At 33.2% G+C, this 9,065-nt stretch overlaps 1 protein-coding gene and 1 long non-coding RNA gene across 2 annotated transcripts in view; both read left to right on the forward strand.

The window, feature by feature from the left end:
- Positions 1-9,065, forward strand: part of LOC117175956 (puromycin-sensitive aminopeptidase-like) — a 44,565-nt gene that overhangs the window by 11,813 nt on the left and 23,687 nt on the right. The gene's annotated exons all lie outside the window — the stretch shown is intronic.
- LOC117175957 overlaps positions 629-9,065 on the forward strand; it is an 18,495-nt gene continuing 10,058 nt past the window's right edge. Inside the window, exons 1-2 of the long non-coding RNA XR_004467555.1 lie at positions 629-639; positions 8,220-8,222. This is a non-coding gene — a long non-coding RNA (uncharacterized LOC117175957). The remainder of the gene's footprint in view (positions 640-8,219; positions 8,223-9,065) is intronic.

Genomic DNA, 9,065 nt, shown 5'->3' on the forward strand with positions numbered 1-9,065 from the left:
GGGAAAGGGGTTCGTCCATCCTTGTAGAGCCCCGTATGCAAGGATAAGGCTGCGTACTCTGAGAGGTCGCCCGGTATCCCAGAGTCACCGTTCTAGACACCTGACCTAGGTGCCATTCAGGTTTCAGCACGGTTTTCACACCTCCGCTTGGGGGTTAATTCCTTCGGGACCACCCCTGGACAATTTTCAGCGACTGCCTATTTATTTTTGTAACCATATTCAGCAGAAACCCTTGGTACAGGGTCCCTCTATCCGCAACTTTTATTAGAATTTAAAATATTGTTTTAGTCTCAAATTTGAAAATGTCTAAAGAAAAAGAACAATTGCTTAATATTTAGAAATATTTCAATGTTCAATTAAGATTCCTAACTAGAAATCAAATATTCAAAACTAACCTTTTAACGTTATTTTTATTTAAACCAGGCATATATCTTTTGTTGATCTAAAAAAATGAATTCTTTGGCTATATTTTCTTGATTCAAATACATATTTCTTACATTTAAGAAAATGGTTTCCTAAATTTAAAAGGTCTAGATTTGTTGAAATGTGATTTGTCTTTTCAAGAAATATATATTTGACTCAAAGAAGTCGATTCTTTGAACTGATTCGGGACAAGTTTGAATCAATCATTTTTCCATAGTTGAATCAAGAATTCATGTTTATTTAAATCAAAGAAATAATAATTTAATTCAAAATAATATTAATTGAATTACAGTATATATTTTTTTGTCACAAAGGGTTCATGAATTTATAGCAATGGAGCATTTATTCAGATGAAAAAGGTATTGAGTTTACATAAATTCTCATTTCTTCAGTGGAAGAAAATATTTCATTTGATTACTAGAATTAAATTATTCATAACAAATAAACATTTATTTCAACGAAGTAATCATTTTTTTAAGTCATAAACTTAACAATTTGGCGTCATTTGTCATTTTTGTGCTTCAAATATTCAGAAATTTGCTATGGGGAAATAGTTTTTTGAGCATATAAAATATTTTTTTGACTTCAAAATATATTTCTTTCCTTCAAATCATATTTCCCCATTTCAAAGAAATATTCATTCCAATTCATGCGACATTGATTTCGAACAATGAATCATTCATTTGGTATCAAATGTATATTTTTTGTTTTAAATTAATATTTCTTTGATTCAAAGAACTATTTCGCTTCGACCAACAGGTCGTATTCATTTGCCTCTAATAAATGTTTCTTTGAAAATAAACAGGACTTTCACTTAATTCAGCCAAGTAAAATTCACTTGGTACCAGTAATCCTTTTTTTCAGTGTATTATTCCTAGAAAAAACTCGAGTAAGTTGAAAATATAAAAGGTTTAAAAAATTATCTAAAACGAATCTGAAAAATTTTAAGGAAATATTGATATTGTGTAAGATTAAGTACAAGATTTTTCAGGATTTATAAATGATTTTAAATTACAATAATTTAACTTTTAATTTAAGAAGTGTTATCATTTGTAACAAAAATGTGATCATTTAATTTTTAATACTTCTGACTTTGAATCGCTTAACACGATTTGCAGCTTAGTTTTTATTACTTCGAATGGAGAAATTTGTAGTTTTAGAGTTCGAATTTTTTAATTTCATTGACCGTGAAAAATATTTGCGAACCAAAAAAAAACCGGAATTTTTTTCTGCGATTGAAACGGCCACCTTGTTTCAACCGAAAATAATTGTATACCTCAACCTAAATGCCGAAAATGACTCGCTGTCTTGCAATAAGCATAGCAAACGGGATTTTTACACTTTTAACTTAACATTGGACTTTTTCGCGTTTTATTAATATCGAATCTAATATTTTATTATTTTCGACATAAACTATAACTTGTAGCAAAAATCGTTAAAATTTAAACCATAAGCCAGCAGTTTGAAAACATAAATTTTAACGTTAAAATTCAAGTTGTTGAATTAAAGACTTAAAATTTTTTTTGCAATTATTGTTCAAAATTAAGCAACATATATTTATTGTTTGTTTTATGATAAAACTGAGAAATTTCTAATTGGAATCATATATTAACTTTGAAAATTTTGAAAATTGACTCCGAAGTATTGAACGTTCTCCAGTGTTACATACAATGAATCTTTAATGTTTAAGTTTTTGTATTTGATGAGATAAGATAAATAAGAACTTGTGGTTAAACAATTTGTTTTAAACTGTGTAATTCCGGCATAATAAAATTAAAAGATTAAATTCCCGAATAAGACTATTTCTGAAGCGTTTATAATATTACCGAATTTAAAAATTCCCGAATAATAAGATTTCATAATTATAAAATATCATAACTGGAATATTTCTAAACTATACAATTGTAGAATTTAACAAATTATTCCTAATAAATCTGATTCATTTATTGAAAATACGATAATAAAGTATTTTTACCAAAGAAATTTTCGTTCAATATTTAAAGTTTAAATAAATTATTGTTTGAATTTAAAATCAAAATAATTTTATAAAAATTTAATAAAAAAATTAATGTAATAACACGTGCACCTCAAGGGAAAAAAATTCTCCCTTAATTTTCTTCGAGCCTGATAACATTTCCCAAGCAAATTTTGCAGGATTTAGATCAGAACTAATTTATCTCGAAGTTTTTTTGTTTTGTTAATTAACCATTCGATTTTTGAGAATATTTTTACAATTAAAAAATGATACTATGAGAAGTTTCAACAAAAATTTTATATCCAGAAATATATAAATGTTTTCAATTGTGGTAATTTTGAATTTAAAGAAAATTTTTTTAAACTTTAAACACTACAAGAGCTTTTTCTTTGTATAAATATTTGATTATTTTAATTTAAAAATATATATTTATCAACGAAAAATTTGTTAAGCACTAATTTATCTTAACGTTTCTTTTTTTTTAATTAAAAAATCGCTTTTCCAGGACTTTTTTGTTATTTAAAAAAAGACTATGTACAAAAAACCTGTCTCAAGTTTCAGAATTCCAAAAAAATGTGTATATTATTAAATGTACTCAAATTTCGGTTAAGTATATTAATGAAAATTAAACTACAAAGTACAAAACATAATTTAAAAATTCATATTTGTCATTAGTAGAAACATGCGAATAATAAAGGAATAAATAAAGTCAATAAAAGAGTCATAATAAAGGAATCATAATAATTTAGACTTTACCCTACCGAAAAGAATATTTGAGTATATACTAAAAATTCTTTAGGTCAAAGAAGCTCAGAGAAATTCACCGCAGGCACTCAGGTAGATATTTTTAAAAGTCCAGGAAGCTGATTTAAATGGTCTGAAGGCTTTAAAATATCCTTTCCGAAATTGAAATAAGAATACGATCATAAATAACAAGCAGAGAGGCTATCTCAATAGGGTAGCCGACACTCAAGGGTCCTTTGTTAAGCTTTCGGATTAAAATTTAGAAGTAGATTTTTTTTAATTTCATAGTTAACAGCCTAAAACATAATAATGCGGAATCTACGGGTTTCAATTACTTCAGATATCTAATTTTTTTTTTTAATGCTTAAAATTGGAATTAATAGAACGTTTCTCGTAAATGGAATGAGGTACGCCAAAAAAGATAACATTTTTGAATTCAACTAGAAAATTGTATATTAGTATATAAGTTATAATTATAAATAAGTATAATGAGAAAATTCATCAATTAAAAAAAAGTGTTAATAATTTGAAGAGAAATTTAAAAAGGGAGAGCGGATTAGCCACGAACAACTACTGTAAATAACTCTGCCCGCCCGGTACGTGACGAATACAAAAGGAACGTTATATTACCGTCGCACCACTCTTAAAAAGACCACTAAAAGGATCTTGAAAAGTATCCAAATCTCTCAAACTATCTCCGAGATTATTTTGTTTCAAATCGACTTTGTTTATAGACTCAAATGGGCCAGGCTATTTCGCTAAAGAAAACTCAGAGATTTCTTTCGGTAGGGTATTAAGTATAAACATAATTACCTTTTTCAGATTATTACTCTGAAAATTCACTTTATTTCTTACCATCATATCATATAATTTTCTCTGTTATTTATTTCAATTATGTAATTTTGGTGCATCTAGAAATTGCGCTATTCATTATTAAATTATTATTTATTTCGTAGTCCCGTGTTTATATGTAGCGATACATGTCAAGCTTTCTAACCTCAAAACATCTTTCTACTGCTTTACCGTCATATTAGACGACGAATGAGAAAACCAGAATTCGATTTCGTATTACGGTGAGAGCAGTACCTCGATAGGGCAGAAAATGTTATGTCCTATATATATATAATTCCCCACTCTGACGCCCCGTACCGCATCTACGTTTATAATATCTTTGCTTAATGCCACGCAGGCTGTGGTCATTAATATAGGCAACCGTGAAGACATATACTTTGATCCTGTTTTGCGGGATCGTTAGATGGCTCTGTAGTACTTTCCCCCGCTCAGGGGCCAAAGTTTGATCTATCTCTCTTACTCCTTCGTTGTTTTCCGAACGTCAGCACATGTGAAACCTAACACATTAAGAACTGTTTGAGAGCTGATATCTAATTTGTTGTCATTATTTTCGACCTGGTGATTATCGTTGTAGTACACAACTGAACAATGAAAGAGGGAGCGGTACCTTGTGTATTATTACCATAAAAACAGAGTAATATTTAGAGAAAGGAACCTGCCGATAAGAAAATTGATGTCGAAAATGATGACAACATTTAAATGAAAACTGCTTTCAAACATACTTCCATCATCTTTCTTTTTTCCTTAGAACATGTTTTTATGAAAAAAGCAATAGAAAAACAAGAAAAAATATATAAATAATTATTCCGGTAATTATTTATGTATTTTTATTTGTTTTTCTATTGGTTTTTTTAATTTATTAAGTTTTTAAATTACATTATCTACAAATCATCTGGATGTAACCACAAGCATCTATTATCTTATCTTAAAAACCTGCGGGCTCGTTTGATGGCACCACCGTTAATTATCGGTCTGCACTTCTAATAGACCGTGGGCTCACAACGTAAATGGGAACGTGATACGGATAAGGCCAATTTTCACATGATATGTTCGTCTGATGATGAGGAACATAAAAATGGGTGCCTGGCAGGTGTGAGTGGATGCGTTTACCTGTGGCGACCTGTCAAAGCTACGAATTTTTGGCAGTTAACTAACGTGACTCGGATAAGGTTGAAAATTGGTGTACATATAGGGACTGACATTAGAAATAGCACCTGCGCATTGCCAGGCACTTACCTGGATGCAAAAGTGTTGTCAGGCGGCTTCGAAGTCGCCGGACATTCAGGTGAAATTTCGTGAAATTGATTTGACAGGAAAAAGTTTGAAACAAAAGTTGGCCCACTCCCAGAGATGCATATTTTCATTGGTATATCATTTTTTGATCAACTTGTTATATTTGGAGAAAACATCGATTAAAGAAATACCATAACAATAAAAAGCCCTTTTTATTGACAACAAGTGATTTTTTCGAAAATTATTAAAAGACAAAAGGTACTCTATTACAGGTATACTCCAAGATGAATAAGAAGTATTTGATCAAAATATTAATATTTACCAAGTTATTCGCATTTTTCCTTCTTTTTTCCCATTTTTTCTATCACCTGCTGTATCTTTAGCAATTTAAAAGAAGGTGTGCTCAAAATTAGTACACGAATAAAGTAAGTGTTGTGCGAAGAATTGGCGTCAGCCACTTTTAGTTAAAACAATAACTTATTCTGCTATAAATAATCATAATCAGAGTCACGTTCTCAGCTTCTGATTATCGTAGAAAGTTGTAATAAAGGTGAATATGATTATAAAAATTAAAAAACAAAATCGCTTTACTTTAAAATATCCATTATTTATTATTGTTAAAGTTTACGTTTTGTCGCCGAGATACGTTCGATCTTTATTACCGTGAAGAATGTCAAGTTTCCCAGACCCAGCGTGGGTCATTGGCACGGTAATAAAGATCGAACGTATCTCGGCGACAAAACATAAACTTTAGCAATAATAAATAATGGATATTTTTAAGTAAAGCGATTTTTTTTATTAATTTTTATAATCATATTCACGTTTATTACAACTTTCTACGATAATCAGAAGCTGAGAACGTGACTCTGATTATGATTATTTATAGTAGAATAAGTCATTGTTTTAACGAAAAATCGCTGACGCCAATTCTTTGCATAAGACTTACTTTATTCGTGTACTAATTTTGAGCACATCTTCTTTTAAATTGCTAAAAATACAGCAGGTGATAGAAAAAATGGGAAAAAGAAGGGAAAATGCGAATAGCTTGGTAAATATTAACATTTTGATCAAATACTTCTTATTCATCTTGGAGTATACCTGTAATAGAGTACCTTTTGTCTTTTAATAATTTTCGAAAAAATCACTTGTTGTCAATAAAAAGGGCTTTTTATTGTTATGGTATTTCTTTAATCGATGTTTTCTCCAAATATATCAATTTTATCAAAAAATGATATACCAATGAAAATATGCATCTCTGGGAGTGGGCCAACTTTTGTTTGAAACTTTTTCCTGTAAAATCAATTTCAAGAAATTTCACCTGAATGTCCGGCGACTACATGTACGCCAATTTTCAACCTTATCCGAGTCGCGTTAGTTAACTGCCAAAAATTCGCACCTTTGACAGGTCGCCGCAGGTAAACGCATCCACTCACACCTGCCAGGCACCCATTTTTACGTTCCTCATCATCAGACGAACATCTCATGTAAAAATTGGCCTTATCCGTATCACGTTCTCATTTACGTTGTGAGCCCGCGATCTATAAAGCATTGAGTGACCACAGCCTGATGCCACGTCTCACGACCGTGAAATAGGTGGTCACAGGGCGCAATGAAATCACAATGACAGGACGGCGAAACCCTCGTGTGTGGTCAGTACACGAAGCGATCATCCATCTCGCAAGTGTCTTGACATATTGTTTGGCATGCTCGTATGGTTGTAACGTTACGAAACAGTGATAGCTTCGCGCCTACACAAGGCCCTCGGGGCCTCAGTAGTCCTTGCGCTCTGTCTAAGGACAGGTCATTCTGTATCTTTCGGTCAATAAACAAAAAGTATTCTTATATCAAGTATAAAAGAAGTGTAATTCACTAGACCGTCACATAATTTTGGCGATCCTAGTCACGATTCCTTTGATCGATACGACGTTCTTCGGGGATAAAAAAAAGAATTTGTGAAGTTAAGTGCAGTTAAGTGAATTGTGGCAGCATATTCCCATATGTGTGAAAACCTACGAGGTTTCAAAGATAGCGCAAGTGTACTACCATGGCATATAAGGATTATCAGTAAACGATTAATCTTTAGCCAAAAGAGATCACGCTAATAGTGCAAATCAAGTGAAGCTACTAGTGACTCTTAAGAAAGGCGCGACGTCCCTCTTCAAAGGGGACACCACGGGAGGCTAAGAATTTCCCGATTTTCCGGCCAGCTGTCTGCCTACGGAGCTGCAGCATCCCGCCTGACCCTGCCTACATCAGTAGACTACCATCGATTCTCAACTGCGCCAGCGACACTCAAACTCCTGTTGCGTAAGTTTAGTAAAAATTATAATAATTCAAAAATAGTAAGAAGTAATACGCGGCTTCTTACTTCAAAAAACGCCTACATTTAGTTTATAAAATTAATAAGCATTGTGCAAATTGCGTCGCGATCCGAACTATCAAAATTGTGCGATAAAAATACTACCTCACACTGGCGTTCGCAGCGTATAGACAAAATTTAATAGAATACCCGACGGTAGAATCGGAGACAAGTGAAGAATCTTTAGGTAACCTAAATCCCGATACTAATCCTTTACTAATGGCTCGAGAAATGTCTAAAGAAGATTTATCACAAGAGAAATTGAATATCTCGCGAAGCAGGGAAATATGCTCTTAACGGAAGATGAGAGTTCGGGAAAAGGAGACAAATATATCTCATGCGAAAATCGTGATTTACCAGAACCAGAAAATTCGTCTATTCCTCCGCAAGGAAATAACAGAACGGATCAGGCTGAAAATTACGGGCAAAACGTACTAGTAGTAACCCAGCATCCCCAGGAAAGCGTGCGAATATATAATTTTCAAGGCTGAGAGACTAGAAGTAGCTCTACATCCCCGACTCCGCGAAGAAATTTCACGTCTTCTCAAGCTAATCGGTTACAGACAACGTCCATTCCTGTGACAACGTCTATTGGCGCGAAGGTCATCATCAGAACCGTCGAAGAATTGCGAGGACGTGATGATGTGGTTGTCGAGGACTTTACCAAGTCAGTAAAGCGTGCGAAATCGAGATGTTCGCAGCCGGATTTACTATTGGATATTATAATAGCCGAAAAAATTAAGGACCAAGCAAAACGCGCAATTCGCTTCAATTCAATAGATGATTATGATCAGTTGTTCTCCGCCTTAAGGCAAAATGTAGGTATAATCAGTTCAGTTGAGTTAAGTCGGTCCAAACTCGAATCCGTCAAGCAAACAGGGATTGAGACCGTTCAGAATTATAATATGCGGTTCCGGCAGCATGATAATGACATAATTTATGCGGTCCAGAACGAACAATCAAATCCAACTTCGCGACGCTTAGCAATTCAAATAGAGGAAAAATCGGCAATTAAAAAATATATCATGAATTTGAAGGATGAAATCGGCGCACAAGTTCGTCCTCTCCGACCGAGTAGTTTGAACGAAGCACAGCAGGAAGCCTTAGAATCTGAGGTTTGGTATAGGGAAAAGCATCACAATAGATACTCCAATGTTAGACCACCCGGTAAAAAACCCCTGACAAAACCGGCCTTTGCTCAATCTAGGACAGCATTCCAACATGCATCATTCGCCTCAAAGCACCCAAGTATTAACAACCCTCCAAATCATTCCCTGCCTTTACAACAAAGACTTCAGATGTTTTTTAAAATCTGCAAAAGACCGGGATAGAACGAATCCCAATGCTACAGTAGAGACCGAAATTTTCCGATAGGATACTCGAACTCCCGCCCGCCGAATCGTGTCCACAATTTACAGGTGGAAGAAGAACATCCAGAAAATGTTCCAGGCCATCACGAAGATCAACTATCAACAGAGA

This window comes from Belonocnema kinseyi, chromosome 7 (assembly GCF_010883055.1).
Source record: "Belonocnema kinseyi isolate 2016_QV_RU_SX_M_011 chromosome 7, B_treatae_v1, whole genome shotgun sequence".
NCBI lineage: Eukaryota > Metazoa > Arthropoda > Insecta > Hymenoptera > Cynipidae > Belonocnema > Belonocnema kinseyi.